The sequence below is a fragment of the Mustela nivalis genome (genome assembly GCF_964662115.1).
Source record: "Mustela nivalis genome assembly, chromosome: 7".
NCBI lineage: Eukaryota > Metazoa > Chordata > Mammalia > Carnivora > Mustelidae > Mustela > Mustela nivalis.
Window position 1 is genome coordinate 16,357,768 of NC_139026.1, and position 16,214 is coordinate 16,373,981.

The 16,214-nt window shown below is 50.0% G+C and overlaps 1 protein-coding gene across 2 annotated transcripts in view; it reads right to left on the reverse strand.

Annotated features, from left to right (window-relative positions):
- Positions 1–16,214, reverse strand: part of CHST11 (carbohydrate sulfotransferase 11) — a 254,347-nt gene that overhangs the window by 76,517 nt on the left and 161,616 nt on the right. The window lies entirely within an intron of this gene.

Genomic DNA, 16,214 nt, shown 5'->3' on the forward strand with positions numbered 1-16,214 from the left:
TACAGATAGGAAAGCCCAGAGTTCCTGCCGGTTTGCTCACTTTGGTATCCCCACTGCCACATCTGTAAGGAACACAAAAGCTTCTGTGGGGCTGGGGAAAGGTTCTCCTCGCTTTATGGAATATGGGGGGCGTGAGGGAGGAGAGGAAAGAAAAAAAAAATAAGCTTGGGGCAAGATTGTCTGAAATCATAAACAAAAGAAAGCCTTTCTGTAAGTCATCTTTTATAAACAAAGTATCACCTCACTTTAACAGTGGCTCTTTCTACATGCCCATTGTTGAAGAAGATAATCTTCTGGCTCTTAATTTGCTGCCAGACCCTGGGGGGAGGGGGAAGCAGACAATTAAAGCAGTGATTACAGTCCAGTCCAACAAGTGCTTCAGGGATGAAACTGAGAAGAGCAGTAATTGTACTGATACGTGGCCAGACGTTCCAAGTACTTTATATGGACCGTCTCCCTGGATGTTCATAAGAACCCTATGAGGTGGGGGTTCATATTGGCCCGATTCTGCCAATGAGGAAAGTAAGGCCCAGCACAGGCAGCTCACAGGGGGTGGAGATGTCTCACCTGCCCCTCTGCACCCTTTGGTTAGACTCCCGGGGGCACAGAACTGCTGCACACAGGCCGACAAGAGATCATGACAAGGCTTCCCAGAGGAGGGAGCACAGGCCAACTGATGGGATGGAAGCTAAGGCGGGAAGATAATCTGGGTCCCTGTTTCCGTGTTAAGGAGTAAAGATACACCTGGCCATTGGCCGCTCTTTTAACTCAAGCCTTCCAGTATGGTGATTAGCTTTTCATCTCCATCCGTGATCTCAGGGTTTTCTCATGCGCCCATCGCCTGCAGAAGGCAGGGCAGGACAACCAGTTTTGTTTTTGTTTCTCATGGGAAATCAAAGCCACTGAAAAGGCAGAAGCAGAAACCTGAGCTGAGAGTATGTGTGTGAGAGAGAGAGAGACCGAGAAGCCGGTGGCGGGGTGGGGGTGGGGTCCGTGAAGGAGGTTGCATGGGGACACGGGGGGGGGGGGGGGGGGGCACGGAAGCAGCTCATGGAAGGCCCTGAATGGAAAAGGAAGGAAGGACCGTTCTGCCCCAGGGGGGGTGTCGGGCTGACACCACCTGGAGATTATGAGCGAGGGGAAAGCCCCTGGGTTTTGAGGTCGGTCTCAGCTGCTGACCTCCTAAGGAGGGTCCCCCCCTGTCCATGACAATGACAGAGTCAGCAGGCCAGGGACCATCTGAGGGCTGTTCCTGCCAGAGAGCAGCTGGCTGTGGGACACCCTTCTTTCTCCTCCCTCGCCCAATTAGGTCAGTAAGACCTTCAGCAGGCTGAGCGGAGAGTACAGATTACTTCCGACTTCTTGGCAAGCTTCTGCCGCTGTCCAGCTGTTGGCTTGTTTAGCGTTTAGGAACAGAGGGACGGGGAGAGTAACTCAGATTTATCAAGTGCCTCTTACCACGGCCGGAAGTGTGTGTGTGTGTGTGTGTGTGTGTGTGTGCATTCTCTCTCTCTCTCCCCCCACTAACCCTGGCTGCACTGAGCGCTCTCCAAGTGCGAGGCGCTAGCTCTTTCTACATCAACTCCATCTTCGCAGTACCCTTTAAGGACTTAACGGTTACCCCTAACTTAAAGAGAAGTTAACCAAGAAAACAGAGAAGCTAAAATCACCGGATGAGAAAGTGGCAAAACTAGGATTTGAACCCACATTGCCTAACTTCTGATTTTTTTCTTTTAAAGATTTATTTTAGAGAGAGGGAGAGAGAGAGAGAGACGAGAGAGGAGGGCAGAGGGAAAGGGAGAGAGAATCTCAGCAGATTCCCTGCTGAGGGCAGAATCCGATGCAGAGCCTGAGATCATGACCTGAGCCCAGATCAAGAGTCTTGATGCTTAATTGACGGGGTCACCCAGGCACCCCATTTCCCTAAAAAAATTTTTTTAAATTTATTAATTTTAGAGAGAGTTTCTGGATTTTTTAAGATTTATTTATGCCTAACTTCTAAAGCAAGAAAGAAGGATCTGTTCTCATACCCATTTTACAGATGAACATCAAAATTCTGGAGGAGCTCAGAAACTGTGCCCAGGGTCCCACAGCTAACTCACAGAGCATGACTTGATCTCGGGGTCGGCCTAGACCCAAAGCCCATGCCCTCTAACCTCCAGCTGGCTGCTCTGTGTGCTGGAAACCCTCCCAGTCCGGCGCGGGAAAGACACGAGTCTGACTTGGAACGGGGAGACACCCAATCCATGTTTATGGACAGCCTGAAGGAAGAATGAACAAAACCTCCGCTAACACACCCGGGTCTGGAGACTAACTTCAGAATCCAGCCTTGGGGGCAGCGGAAGGACCCAGAAGCATCCTTTTCAGAGGAAAAAAAAAAAAATAATAATAATCATTTGCACCATTTCTGAAAGCTGGAGGGGAATGGACTGAAAACAAGCAAAGCTCTCCAAATAGCGATAAATACCTTAAATTACCCAGCAAGTTTAAAAGCCTTCACGCTGCTCCTTTTCCCAGCACAGAAACAGGCTCCTGATTGTGGCTGGTTTAGAATGGAACATTCAGGAGGGTGTGGAGCCAGCGGGGCAGGAGAAGGGGTGGGGGGAGGAAAAGTCTCCGGGTGCTCAGGAACATTCAGCCCAGCTGGCTGGCGGGAGACAGAGCCGCCAATTGTACGGGCTTGCGCCTGCAGAGGGGGGCGTACGTCTGCGGATGGCTGGGGCTGGGGACTTCCTTAGTTCCTGGGGGCAGTTTTCCTTACCCACAGAAATGGGGAGAGAGAAATGTCAGGGTTGCAATGGCTGCCTGAGGACGCCTTCCTTTCTGGAACTCAGCATTGCCTGGGGCTTCTCTGGATTCTTACAGGAAAACGACTGTATCGATTCCAAAGAAGAGAACAGTTCAGGGAGGGCTGCAAATTCCCAGAATCCAATTCCTTCCGAAAAGCATGGGTTTGGGGTGAGTTTCTCCCTCTTGTTCCGTGACCCATATATCTCTGGGGGCTGCTGCCATCAGAGTGAGTATAAATTATTAGTGCTGTCTACCCCCCGGGGCAGGGCGGGGGTGGGTGAGCCAAGAAATGGTCACTGGCGAGAGGGTGGGACCTGGAATGCTGCTTCCCTTCCACACCACACAGCTGATCTCAAGCCCCAGATAAAATAAACATCATTTCCGGAGAATGCAATCCATGCCCACTTGTGGGGTCAGCTGCAGCTACAGACCAGGCAATCGCAGCCCGTGTAGCTGGGCGGATTCCACGGACTCTGCTGACAGCTCATTCTGGCATGTTCCGTGCTGTGTCACGGTGAGGAGCACGGTGTCTCCAGGGAGCAGGTTCAAACACCTGTGACCTTAGAGAAGTTACACAAGTGCCCTCTGTCTTTGTCTCCGTATATGTAAAACGTAGATCACGATAGCAACTACTATCTAGGGTTGTGTAAAGATTAAATCAGTTAATAGGTATTAAGTGCTTACCACTGATTTGGGGGCTTAATTCTGTGCCAGGCACTTTATTAACCTTGACATGTAGTATTTCATTAGAGCCCTATCTGACCCTATGGGGGTGCTAATATAAACGAACCTCCAGGGAAGTTAGGGCAGTGGCTCAAGAACAAGGGTCAATGGCTGTGAGGCGGTGGTGGGAGCTGGGACTGGCACTCAGGACCTCTGACTCCAGCTGCTGTGGGTTGGCTCTTCCGGCTACACTGCCTCCTGCCCCTCCATGAATCCAGTTCTAGAACCGGCCATTTCAACCCTGGCTGAACATACAAATCACCTCTGGGGATTCTAAGATAGGAACCCATGGCCCCCCCAGATTCTGATTCAGGAGGTCTGGGCACTGCAGGAATGTGAAAGGCCCTCCCAGTGACTTGGATGTGTGACCACAGTGACCACCAACACTTGGGCCCTGGGGTCGTGCTAAGAGGCGGAGGTATTTCCTTCATTCCTCACCACCTTCTAGCAGAGATCCATTACTATCGCCGTGTTACAGAGGAGGAGACGGAGTCCCAGGGGAGCTTGTGGATGCCTGAGATCTGAAATGAGCAGGACGCAGAGCTTGGATGTACACTGGACTTTCTTGCAGGGTACCTGCGACACCCTGCTGCGGATGGATGCATGGAAAAAGGGCCATTTGTCCAAGGCTGTCTGTCCTCTGTCTCCAAGGGGCTCCTTTCCAACAGTGGACAAAATTTTGCCTCTGGGGTACCTGGGTGGCTCAGTCAATTAAGCAACTGACTCCTGATTTCAGCTCAGGTTATAATCTCAGGGGTCTGCGCCAATTATCTGCCCCCCACCCCTGCTCATGCCCTCTCTCTTAAAAAAAAAAAATTCTGCCTCTGACTGAGATGCGAGATAAGGGCTGATCTTAAATTCCCAAGGGCCAGAGTCTCTAAGAACATGTGATTCTAGAGCTGGACCCGTGTTCTAGCAAACCCACGGAAGACACGGCCTTGGCCTTAGCCTTGGCAGTCTGTGAGCTGGAGGGCCCAGGCGACACAGAGAGTCGAGAAAGGGGGGTGGCGACTGTCGGACTTCCACATCTTACTGCACAAATAGTGGTCAGGAAGGGGTGCACCTGCGGGTCTCCATGGCGCCGAGATACTGCCCACCTCTCATGAGACAGGCTGCCGGCAGTCACTAGTTCGGGACAAATGACCACGAAGAAATCAGAGGGTCTGCTGAACCAAATTCATTGAACGGAATGATTCCTGGAGACGAGTCAGCCAGGGCCCACTTAACTCTCAAAATAGAGGCGCATCGTTTAACCGGAGTTCTGTAAGTGAAACCCACTATCTTTATTAAGAAACTACCAGAAACTTTATTCAACGAGCATTTCTAAAGGCACCCTTTATTTGCCACGTGCCATTCCGGCCACTGGCAGAAGGGATGTGACCAAGAGGAGGGTGCTCGCCACCTACCCAGCTACCGTTGGCACAGTTTTGGAGAAGAGGATGGGGCAACAGCTTCCCCATTCTGGCTCTCCAGGTCCCAGCGCACACAGTAATACAGGACCATGCGGAGAGTGGGGGGCAGCTCTCAGACCCCTCCCTGACTCCCTGTCCCTCAACCTACTGCTACCCCTTCCCCTGCCTCCTCCCTTCCCAGTCTTTCCTTCTTTGTTTAATCAAGAAACATTTGTGGTCCATCCATTGTATTTCAGAGAAAAATCTGTATTTCAGGCATGCTGAGACTCGAATACGTCCTTTGAATACCAATGGAGGCCGATGCTCACATTATTTCATTCCATTTTATTTGTCCATAATCACACCCTCTAGAATTCAACATGCAGACAGATGCAAAAGACTTACAGAAACGCAGAGTCCCAAGAACAATGGAGAGAAATTGGATAGTCTTGTCTTAATAAAATCTTGCTTTGGTAGGGCAGGATTCCAGGCCAAGGGGCTGCAGAGATCCTCCTATTTCACAATCTCCCCTTATCTTTCTGTATTTTAGGAAAACAGCAGCAACAAAAACAAAATCCAAAAAAAAAAAAAAAACCCACAAAACCCAAAACTTCCTTTATTAAATTTCTTGATTCTTGCCTCCCTCCAAAGTTGTTTTTGGAAAGATTGAGAAAAATAGTACAGGTGTTTTTCAGGGAGAGAGAACCTATCCTTGGCACAGTTTTAAAATGTTAAATATATTTTTAACCCCCACCCAAACAGAACTTGGAATTGGTAGCTATTTAAATAAAGTATCCCTGTGCCAATTCTATATATGTTGGTCTAAATATGCTAGGAAAGAAAGAAGGAGAGAGAGGAAGAAAGACACAAGGAAGGAAGGAAGGAAGGAAGGAAGGAAGGAAGGAAGGAAGGAAGACATAAAATAGGTATTTGCTCTGCATCCAGAGGAAATTACCAATTTATTTATTTTTTTGGGGGGGGGAATTACTAATTTTTGTTTCCAATTTACACGCAGAGTTTTCAATGGGCGTAAAAAAGTTTAAAATTGGGAACACTACTACGTCACCTTATCGAACGTAGGTGACAGACATTCTGCAAGGCATTTTAGATTGATCATCCAAGGTCAACACCAGACTGACCCCACTGGGTTGTTATTATTATTACCCCAAGTTTACAGAGAGGAAATGGAGTCACGGATAAATCACACAACTTGCCCGAAGCGACACGTTAATACCACCAGGATTCACACCCACACAGTGTGACCCCAGGACCCGCACTTCCACACTCAGATGGCACAGTTTGAGGAGAGGCTTTCCAGACTCTTTCCAGATTTTCAAATGTTGCTCAGGTGGTATTACCTTCCTTTGCTTCCTATGCTGTCCCTTGCTCCCCGCCAAAGCTCCATCTACCCCCACGTCCTGAGAGGAGTGCTCTTGCCTTGCCTGTCTTTTGCAGACGCAGAAATGGGCCTCAAGTCAGACAGTGACCTAAGCAAGGCCACACAGCTCACAATCAATGAGGAGGAGCGAGCCAGAGCCCCGAATCAGGCCCTTTGACACCAAATCTCAAGACTGATTCCATACACCTGCTGTCAACCCCAAAAGGGCCAGACCACCAGAGAAAAGATTGCAAGAAGGCGCAAGGACAATGGGCAGACGCGCATGGAGGTCGCACCTGTCTGACACCTGGGGCCTGGCCAGGAACCACGGTCTCTGCTTCCTTCTGAATAGCCTGGGCGTTGGCCACTTGGCCACGTTCCTTATTTTAATTAAACCTCCAACGTCTGCCTCAGGCTTGGGGTTATTAAAAACAGTTCTGGTATCTTTAAAAAGTCACATACAGCCAAGTTCCCTAAACGAAATCAATAAACGGGCCCCAGCTGGTGACCTGGGAACGTGTGCATGGAACAGTTCTGGCCCTTTCCATGGGGCACATGCAGACTTGAGGATATCACTAGGGCCCACTGGAAGAATTATTTCCTTATAACTCTACGGAGGTCTCAGGAAGTCGAAAATGGCACCATAAAAAGAAACAACCCCACTTCCCTGGAAAAAAGCGCAGCCTCCTTGCTGTGTTGGAGGGGGACGTGGGGGCTGTTCACACTTGTAACATTTTACCGTAACGGCTGCCGGCACCCACGAGCGACTTCCTCCCGCTGCTCGCTGCCGCCGGGCTGGGCTCTGCGTTCCACTTTACTGGCGAAAATAAATCTTACCTTCTCTATACAGAGCTGTGCTTCTCCAGAACCAGCCCCAGGGCAGAGGCTACTGTCCAACCCTCGACAGAATACAGCCGTGCTGTCTGTCTCAGACCTGAAGACGCCTCACTTAAAAAAATAAATAGTGGGGCTCCTGGGTGGCTCAGTGGGTTAAGCCTCTGCCTTCGGCTCAGGTCATGATCCTAGGGTCCTAGGATCCAGCCCCACATCAGGCTCTCTGCCCAGCAGGGAGCCTGCTTCTCCCTCTCTATCTGCCTTCCTCTCTGCCTACTTCTGCCTACTTGTGATTTCTCTCTCTCTTTTAAATAAATAAATAAATAAATAAATAAATAAATAAATAAAACCTAAATGAATCAGAAGCATTTTTTTGTCACCATCCTCGTTCTCCTTGGATATATGAGTTAGAGAATACTGTGCTGACAAACAGCTTTTTAAAAATGTTGTGACCCCCCTTCCCGCCCCCCCCCCCGCCGGCAGGAGGGGGGGTGGGATGAGTTGGGTGGTTCCTGTCAGTTAAGCACCTGGCTCTTGGTTTCGGCTCAGGTCGAGATCTCACAGGTTGTGGGGTCAAGTCCTGTGCTCGGTGGCGGTGGCGGTGGGGGGTGGTCTGCAGGAAGAGTCTCTTGCTCTGCCCTTCCCCTCCTGCAACATTCTCTCTCTCTCTTTCAAATAAATAAATCTTTAAAAAGTAAAATAAAAATGTTGTTGCCACTTTAACCTCTCAAGAGTCTAATATTCAGTTATCTGGTGGTCTTGCCCAGCTTTGGGCTATCGGATTAGTTGGCACTTAGGGATCTAGGGAAGTGATGGAGAGATCTCTCCACTGTAAAGGGGCGCCCACCTGCCATACCCCCAGTTATCGGCCGGGCAGCTGTCCGGAAGTGCTCAAGTTCATGGTGGAGAAATAAACGAAGGTTACCATCTCATGCTCAGGACAGATGGAAGTTTGGGATGGAGACAGGTAATTCCAAGTGGCAGGGCCTACATCACGTATCCGCATCCTTACCACCAAACACAGCCTAATTACTGTGACGTATAATACAATGATGATCCCTATGTTGGATGGGTGGATGGATGGATGGATGATGGGTGGGTGCCTGGATGTCAGGAAGGACAGATGATATGTTGGATGGAGGGTTAAATGGATGGATGAATGAATGGACAGAAGGAAGAAATAAGGGATCGAGAATAATACAGTCGTCCTTAGGAACTTGTTAAGAGTGGTACCTTAAGTGGGCTAAGGAAAGGGAGAGGGCTGTCTCTGTTACATCAGTGCCCTTGAAATGACATTGAAGCAACCCAAACACAAATGCACAGCTACAGCTAATCTCCTCTCTCTGCAAGGACATGCTACACGTAGGCAAACCCTTCCCAGTGAGATATTTTGTTTTTAGGGTCAGCCTGCCCAAGCCCCCTGAACACCAGCCTAAGCAAGGCTGTTGATTATTAGAAAAACTGCTCAAAAATGATAAGTGACTAGAACTGGTTACCAAAAAAATAGAGGCTCTGTATGTCTTTTTTTTTTTTTTTTTTTTTTTTTTTTTAAATACTAGGTTGTTTACCAGAGAAAAAAGTCTGGAAGGATATTTATCAGAACTGTTAACAATGATTATGGCTGGATGATGGATTTACTGGTGACTTCTAGTCCATTCATTCGGCTTGTGTTTTCTGTTATCTTCTGTAATAAATAAATACCTCTTTCATATCAGGAAAAAAGAATTTAGAAATTGCAAGAAATCAGATTACTCCAGAGAAGAACAAGTAATAGCAAACAAACCCGGTGGGATGAGCCTTAGCTAAATCTCAGATTCAGGAGTAGGTCGAAAGAATTATTGAGGGTTTCGATCCCAGCTGACTTACACAGGTGAATCCACAAAAGTCCCATAGCTGCTCTGAAATGGTATGAGGGTAATGGGTCTGTCTTGCCCTCCATTCCTGCAGATAACTCCTCAACAGAGTCGCACAGAGGTGAGGGCAGAGCGGCTCAGGGTTTCCCCAAACCTCCAGAAGGAAGGAATCTTCCCCGAACCTCCAGAACCCCGCTGACCTAACCCAGACCAGCCTGCCAGCCCCTACCTGATGTTCCCTAGAGACCCGGCTCCAATCCCCAAGGCACCTCCCGCTTTGCTGGGGGAACAGTTGGCATCTGTTTTTCTTGGGACTATGGTGAGTAACGGCTGCAGGACGCGAGTCACATTAAACAAATTAGTGGTTCCCGAGCGGGGTCCATGGCACAATTTCTAATTCATACAATGCCTCCAGTTTTGCTGTTTCAACTAAATCATTTATCAATCGCTTCATGGATGTCAGTAAATCTCAGCATCTGGGGACCTGTAAACATTAAAATAAGAAGCTATAAAAAATATTAGTAAACCAATTAAAAGCTCCAGGAGCAATAAAGTCTACTTGCATTGCACCTAAAAAACAAAAACACACCCTCCCCCTCTGAAATTAAATAAACACTCTATCAGCAGTTTTTCAAAGAGCTTTTTCTTTCTTCTCAAAAGAGCCCCCTGGTCTCCCATCTGGTGCCTTGGTGAGCTGGGGGTCGTTTATGGATCAGGCAAAAAGGAATAAAGGATGGGAGAGAACCTGACTGTTTTGCCTCCAGAAAGCAAACACGATCAATATTCAGTTGCAGGAGTTGAGAAAGGGCCTAGAAACAGTATTATTTGACAAATATCCAGTTTGAATCCTGACTGAGAATTGACTAATATTTACCCAAATCAAATTAAAAAAAAAAGAGGCACGATGATTATTAACCACAATAATGAAGAAGGGGGAACCAGTAGGCGTGGAGTTCTGCCATTCATTCACAAGGCAATTTCATTCAGTTATTCACCTCCACGATCACCACCCGAAGTGGGCTGCGTTGCGATTCTTAATTAATCCCAGACAAGAAGCCTGGGATTCAGAGATGGAAATCAGCTCGCTTGAGGACATATCTGCTCCCAGATATAGGACTCCCAAGTTCTTTTCTCTTCCTCAATGACTTGCTTCAGCCACCGCACCAAAGATAAGCGATCCACACACGGAGATCCTACCACATGCTGGGCACTATGTTTGCGACGGGATCCCTGACTTCAGTTAGTAATCTTTGTGACCACCTGAGCTTCTGTTAAAAATGACTTCCTGCTTTCCTTCTCCTCCACCCATCTGGAGCTCACTGAGTCATCCCCAAATGGGAAATGAGGCTCAGGATGTTTAATTAAAAGTAATATCTCCTCTTTGCCAAGATTCCTTGTTCTAATCCTGACACAAATAGAAAGGACAGGTGGCTTCCTAAAAGCAAGGAGGTAGAAATACTAGTAAACTCCAACTTCCAGCATACTTAATCCAAATTCTGTATCAGCCATGGAAGAGAACTCTTCCCCGGATACCATTAGATGGGCATGAAATCCCTGTGTGTGCCAAAGACCTGGCATCCCGGCTCTTACCGGTCAGGGTCAGAGGAAGGAAGAACCTCACCCGGGAGGCAGAGCAGGGCCAGATGGGAAAGCAAACACTTCGGGGCAAGTAAGGAAGGGCTGCCCAAGCTTCTCCCATGTCTGCCACATCCTGGGCACTGTCTGCGGCTCTTTACATGTCATCTCATTGGACCCCAAGGGCAAGCGAGGCAGGTGCCACTATTTCCATTTATAGTGATGAAGAACTCAGGGCCTGAGAAGTTGTCACTTACTCAAAGACACGTGACTTGAGCCAAGCTACGTCAGGTTTGGGGCACACGGGTGCATCAAAGTTTGTAGCAATTCAATGACATCACCTTGACCCTCATCAGAGTGAGCGGGCAAGGCCAAGTCCAGGTGATGGAAGCCAGGTGGATGGTGAGAAGAAAGCGGGGCAGGTTAGTGAAGCTGTGGACATGGTTGTCCCGATCATGCCTCCTGCATGGTGGGTCCTCCCCAGTAGCACAGATGGCACAGGAAGGGCAGAGCAACAGAAATCCAAGACCTCAGAGGCTGCACCAGAGACCTCTCTAAGACCCATCCAGTCCTAGCGTTCCTTGACGGAAACTCCTCCTTAGATGCTCTACTTGGTGGCCTCAGATCTTGGGATCTGTCAGGACTGTGGGTGGAGCTAGTCCATGCCCACAGACCTAAGGTCCTTACCCCTTACAAAGGCTGGGTTTGGGGTTTGCTTTGGGGATGAAGGGGATGCAGAGGAGGGATGGAGGTAGAAGGGTTAAGTTTTTTATCTTCACAAAGCTCAGTCTGAGAACCAAGTCCAGAAGAGGACCTCAAACTTGGTGGAAATTTCCTTTAGGCCTTTCTCTCCTGCTCACCGTGCACAGTGATCTCTTTCATGGGTCTCCTTTGGACTATAAAGTGAGCTTTCATGTCCCCTGTGCAAAACTGGTTTCCCTAACATGCTGAAAATAGAAGAGATGTCCACAGCCGTGTTTTCCCTCTGGCTGCATAGCGAGACTACCTCAAGAGAAGCAGAGGCCCAGCGGTCCAACCCAGCCATCGGTGGTTGGGAGGCCGGCCTGGGCCAAGCCCAAGGGCAACAACGCCAGAGACCCAGGGAGCTGGAAACTCCTGCCTATGGGCTTTCCCTGAGCTTTGGGAACCAATGGCTTTCCCTGGATCTGGACTTGGTATCCAGTAGACCTTTCTGGGTTTAAGAACAATCAAAACCACATCAATAACGATTTTTTTTTTTCTTTAAGAGTCTCCTATGAGGTCAGGATCTGAGTACCGTGCTGGGGTATGAGGCAGAACAGCTGTGGTCCCTGGAGCTTACTGTCCACCGTCTAGACCTGTACCACCCAGTAGAAGTATAACGTGAAAGGCACGTGCCAACTTTGGAACCCACGAAGCACGTTTAGGAAAATCCCCCAGATTTTCTAGAGGCTGCATTTAAAAAAAAGGGGGGGGGGACAACTGAAATGAACTTTTATAATGTATTTTGTTTAATCCAATATATCTAAACCTTTATCACTTCAACATGTGATCAATAGGAAAATTATTGAGACAATTTATTTTGGGGGCAAGAAACCTTCAAAACATGGCATGTATGGAATTGACCCTATCAGCACATCTCAGCTCGCATAGGTCGTATTTCAAATGCTCAGTACCCACGTGGGCTCAGAGCACCGCACTGCACAGCACAGCTCGGGACCGTGGAGATGGGGGAGCTAGCGGGCACGGCAGTGGCAGACGGCTCATTGAGGCAAATGGCGAAATGAAATTACCACCGATAATTTTTAGCAAGCACTTACCATCTCCGAGTCACTCATGTGATCTTCCCTAAACGACCTTACAAGACTGTCAATCCCCACTTTATAGATGAGGTAAGGAGGCACAGAGAGGTTACGCCTCTTGCCTGAAGTCACCAAGTTGTAATCAAGGGCACATGCCTGGGGGAACCCAGAGTCTGTGCTCGTACCCAGAGCACCCTCCCAAGTCTTGAGCACGGAGCCAGAGGACTCCCAGTTAGAGCCCACCCTCCTCCGCCTCTCCAATGTTGCCCTTTGCCAAAAAGAACAAGCAGACCATACCTGGAGCCCTTGGGAAGCTGTGAAGAGCTTTGTGTCAAATACGGAGTCCTATTAAGGGACGAGGACATGGTTTATAATGTACCCTCTGCAGCCACACGGCCTGGGTTCAAATCTCAGCCACACCACGTATGACCTGTGGACCTCAGACAAGTGCTCTAACCCCGCATGCCTCAGTTTCCTGTTTAAACAATGAAAATTACTAAGGGTCGTCCTGAGGATTACACGAGTTACTATAAATAAAGTGCCTACTGAGCACCTTGCTTGGGATCAAGGAGCCAACAGGAAGAAGCAGTTCTAAGTATTTTTGATGAAGCGGGGTTCAGACGCTGCAGGGTCTGAAAGGCACGTCTTTCAGGAAGAGGATGAAAGCGGCAGGCAGAGAGGTGTTAGGGACCCCCCACTCCAGGGCTGCTTCCTCATCTCCAGATGAACAAGTTGCTAACTGTGGGCTGAACTGTGTCCCTCCAAAATTCCTGTGGAGTCCCAAGCCCCTGACCCTCAGAACGTGATCATATTTGGAGATGGGGCCTTGAGAGACATAAGCCCATGAAAATGAGGTCATGAGGGCGGGCCCTCCTCCAAGGCGACTGGTGCTGTTTGGACAGAGGAAATTCGGACGCAGCCGCACAGGGAGAAAGCCGTGTGAGTGTGAGGAAGGCCGTGGACAAGCCAAGGAGAGAGTTAAAGGCTCCTTCCAAGCCCATACCTTGATTTTGGCCTTCTGGCCCTGCACTGGGAGACCATAAACTTCTGCCGTGGAAGGCCCCCGTCTGCGGGACTCTGTCCAGCAGCCCTGCCACAGTCACACATGCGGGGACACCCATCTCCCCCACTCTGACCCCTGACCCCGCGGCACTGCAGAAGGGCCTGGGGCCGGCGCAACAGTCCCCTGCCCCCGGCTCCCCCCGCGGCGCGTTTGCAAAACTCTCCGTCTCCCCGGCCAGCTCGCTTGGCCGGACCTGCTGCCGTGGAAAACCATCCAGGAAGGTGGGCTGCGTCCTTGAACACTGCTCACTCTGTTTCCCCTGTTACCTTCAAAATCCCCCTCTGTCAACCGGAGGCGAAATAAAGTGCGTCTTTATTCGGGCCCAGGCTGCCTTGGACACCACGCTCCGGCCTGAGCCAAGACCGACACAGTGGCTCATTGAGCACGGTTCTCCCTCCGTGTGTTCCGGACACACCACACCGGAGCCTTGGACCCTCCAAAACGCACACATGTCCAGCCGAGTCTCCCGAGCTGCAAAGGCCCTCCGGTCACCCACCCTCACAACCCCCTGTTTGTTCAAACCCGTGGGGACACAGGGATCTCACCCTCGGGGACAGTTGCTCCCCTTCGCAGTGAGATGGGACATGATGCCTTCTCACACATGCTCACAGGCGGAACCAGGGCGGGGGGGCAGCCTGCAAATGATTTCCGAGGAGGCACTGGGGCTCCCAGATCAATTCAGCGCTCCTGCACGCTGCGGCAGGAACGGCTGGCTTCCTGGAAGACCTCACCCCCTTCTCCACAAACAGCTTCTTAGGTTCTAATCAATCATACCTCTCACGCGGGAGAAGGAGCTACACATAGCAAGTCTTGTATTCTAGAATGCCCATCCCCGATCACTGGGAGGAACCGAAAAGCTGTACAAACGGCCCTTTACGGGAAAGGGGGCACGGAACCTCCAAAGTGTATCCTGTTTGTGTCCCCTCCCAGAGATAAGACCTGCAAATGGTGACCTCAAGACACTGCCTAGAACAGGGACTAGGACTCAGCTCGATCGTTCTGTAACCTGAAAAACAAACGGGTGTGCTGGGCCCGGCCGACAGAGCGCTCCACTGTTTATGAGCTTTGAGGCCTTACGTAACTCAGCTTCCCCAAGTCACACTTCCTTTCTTGATCATTTTTTTTTTTTTTTTTAAAAAGCAAAGATGAAGTTCCAGTTAGGCAACATCTAATGATTTTTGCTGGCATGCTGACTTCTGCGGAGAATATTCCATATATCAGGAACACGGAACCTCCTGGGGGCAGCCAGAGGCAGGGATGTGGGCCAGGTCACTCCCCCAGAGCCTCGGTGCCTAGAGGCGTCAACAAATGCTTGGTGAGCAGAAATAAAGACTGACTAGGCCCTTCCTTGTTCATCCACTGCCCAAGAAAGCCCCAGGGCTTGCAAAGATGGTTTGTGATGTGTTTTACTCTGCATCTCATGGGCTGGGGGTGACATTCCAAAGCCCCTGGAGCAAAGCTGGCAGGGGCCACTTGTGCATCCATCAGAGCAATCACAGGTAGCCTGGGGCTGAGGACATCACGGGGTTCTGATGCCACAGAGGGCAGCTGGGGGCTCGGGACATGCACTGTGTCCTCCCTGAGCCTACCACAGTTGGCCCTGTAGGGATGCAAGATGGCGGAGTTGGTCTAGTAAGGCTGTAGCACACCCCCACTACACTCCAGAACTTTCTAACCCAAATGTGTTTCCTGGGTTCAAAATGATTACACTGCCACTCTCCTTTTTACCCAAATCTCTTATCCATCTCCTGGAACACTGTCTCTCTGTTAAGCTGGCTCTCCGGTGTGTTCTGCCTGAGGAACAAGGAGTCAGACAAGGCAGCCTGACTTTGCAAGGGACCTCTGGCTGTGAAAAGCCAAGGGGGCCCCTGCCTCCCACACACCTTCCCCAGCCTCTTGAGGGTTCCTGCTCCCCAAATGCACATCGTTGGAGGAGTCACAAACCACAAGGCAGTTCTCTCTCCTCTCCCACTGCCCATTCGGCCCCTCCAGCCTGGGGCTTCTGGACAAATGCCTGACAGATCTTCAGGGAATGAGAATAGAGAAGGAATCCATCGCTCGCCATCCTTCCGAGGCCGGAGGGGCAGAACTGCCTCCACACAGGCATCTCTTAAATCAATCAGGAATGAATTAAAAGAAATGCCATGAAGTGGAACATACCTGCCCACAGCTCCAGCTCCAAGGTCAGGGGGATTTGTCTGACCTTGCAGGCCAAGCAGAAGAAAGCTTCCCTGTCAAATCCACAAAGCTGCCCGCCATTTCCGTCAGTTGTCGTTACTGGGCATGAAAGCCATGCTCCCTTTCCCCTCCAACTCTCAGCATTTCTGTGAATTTCATGAAGGGCTAAGACAGACAGGGACAGAGAAAAACACACACACCAGCCAAAGGACGAGAGCAATGAAAACTAAGCACATGCTCCTCATCTACTAGACCCTGTACCAGACACTCTGCGTAGATTTCCTTCAGTCCTTCTGGTGCAGATGCTGTGGACATCTAAGTTCTGAAGATGGAGGGGCTGGGGGGTCTGTTGATGAGCTCCACACTCTAGGGGAAGGTGGCAGTGGAGACTGATAAGAAGTAGGGATGAGGGGCTGCAGGGTGGTCCTGGCTCATTTTGCAAAAGGCCAGATGCTCCTATCGGTCTGGAAGGGACCTCGCATCCACCCACTTGAGCAAAGGGATGGGGCTGTTCTGGCCCCAATTCCTTGCTCCTGGTGACTGGACAGGCCAAAGTCTCCAGAGCCGTGGGTGGGGGACGGGGGGTGCACAGGAGCTACAAACCCCTACAGGAAGGGAGAAGGAAGCTTCCCCACAATCGCACCCCTC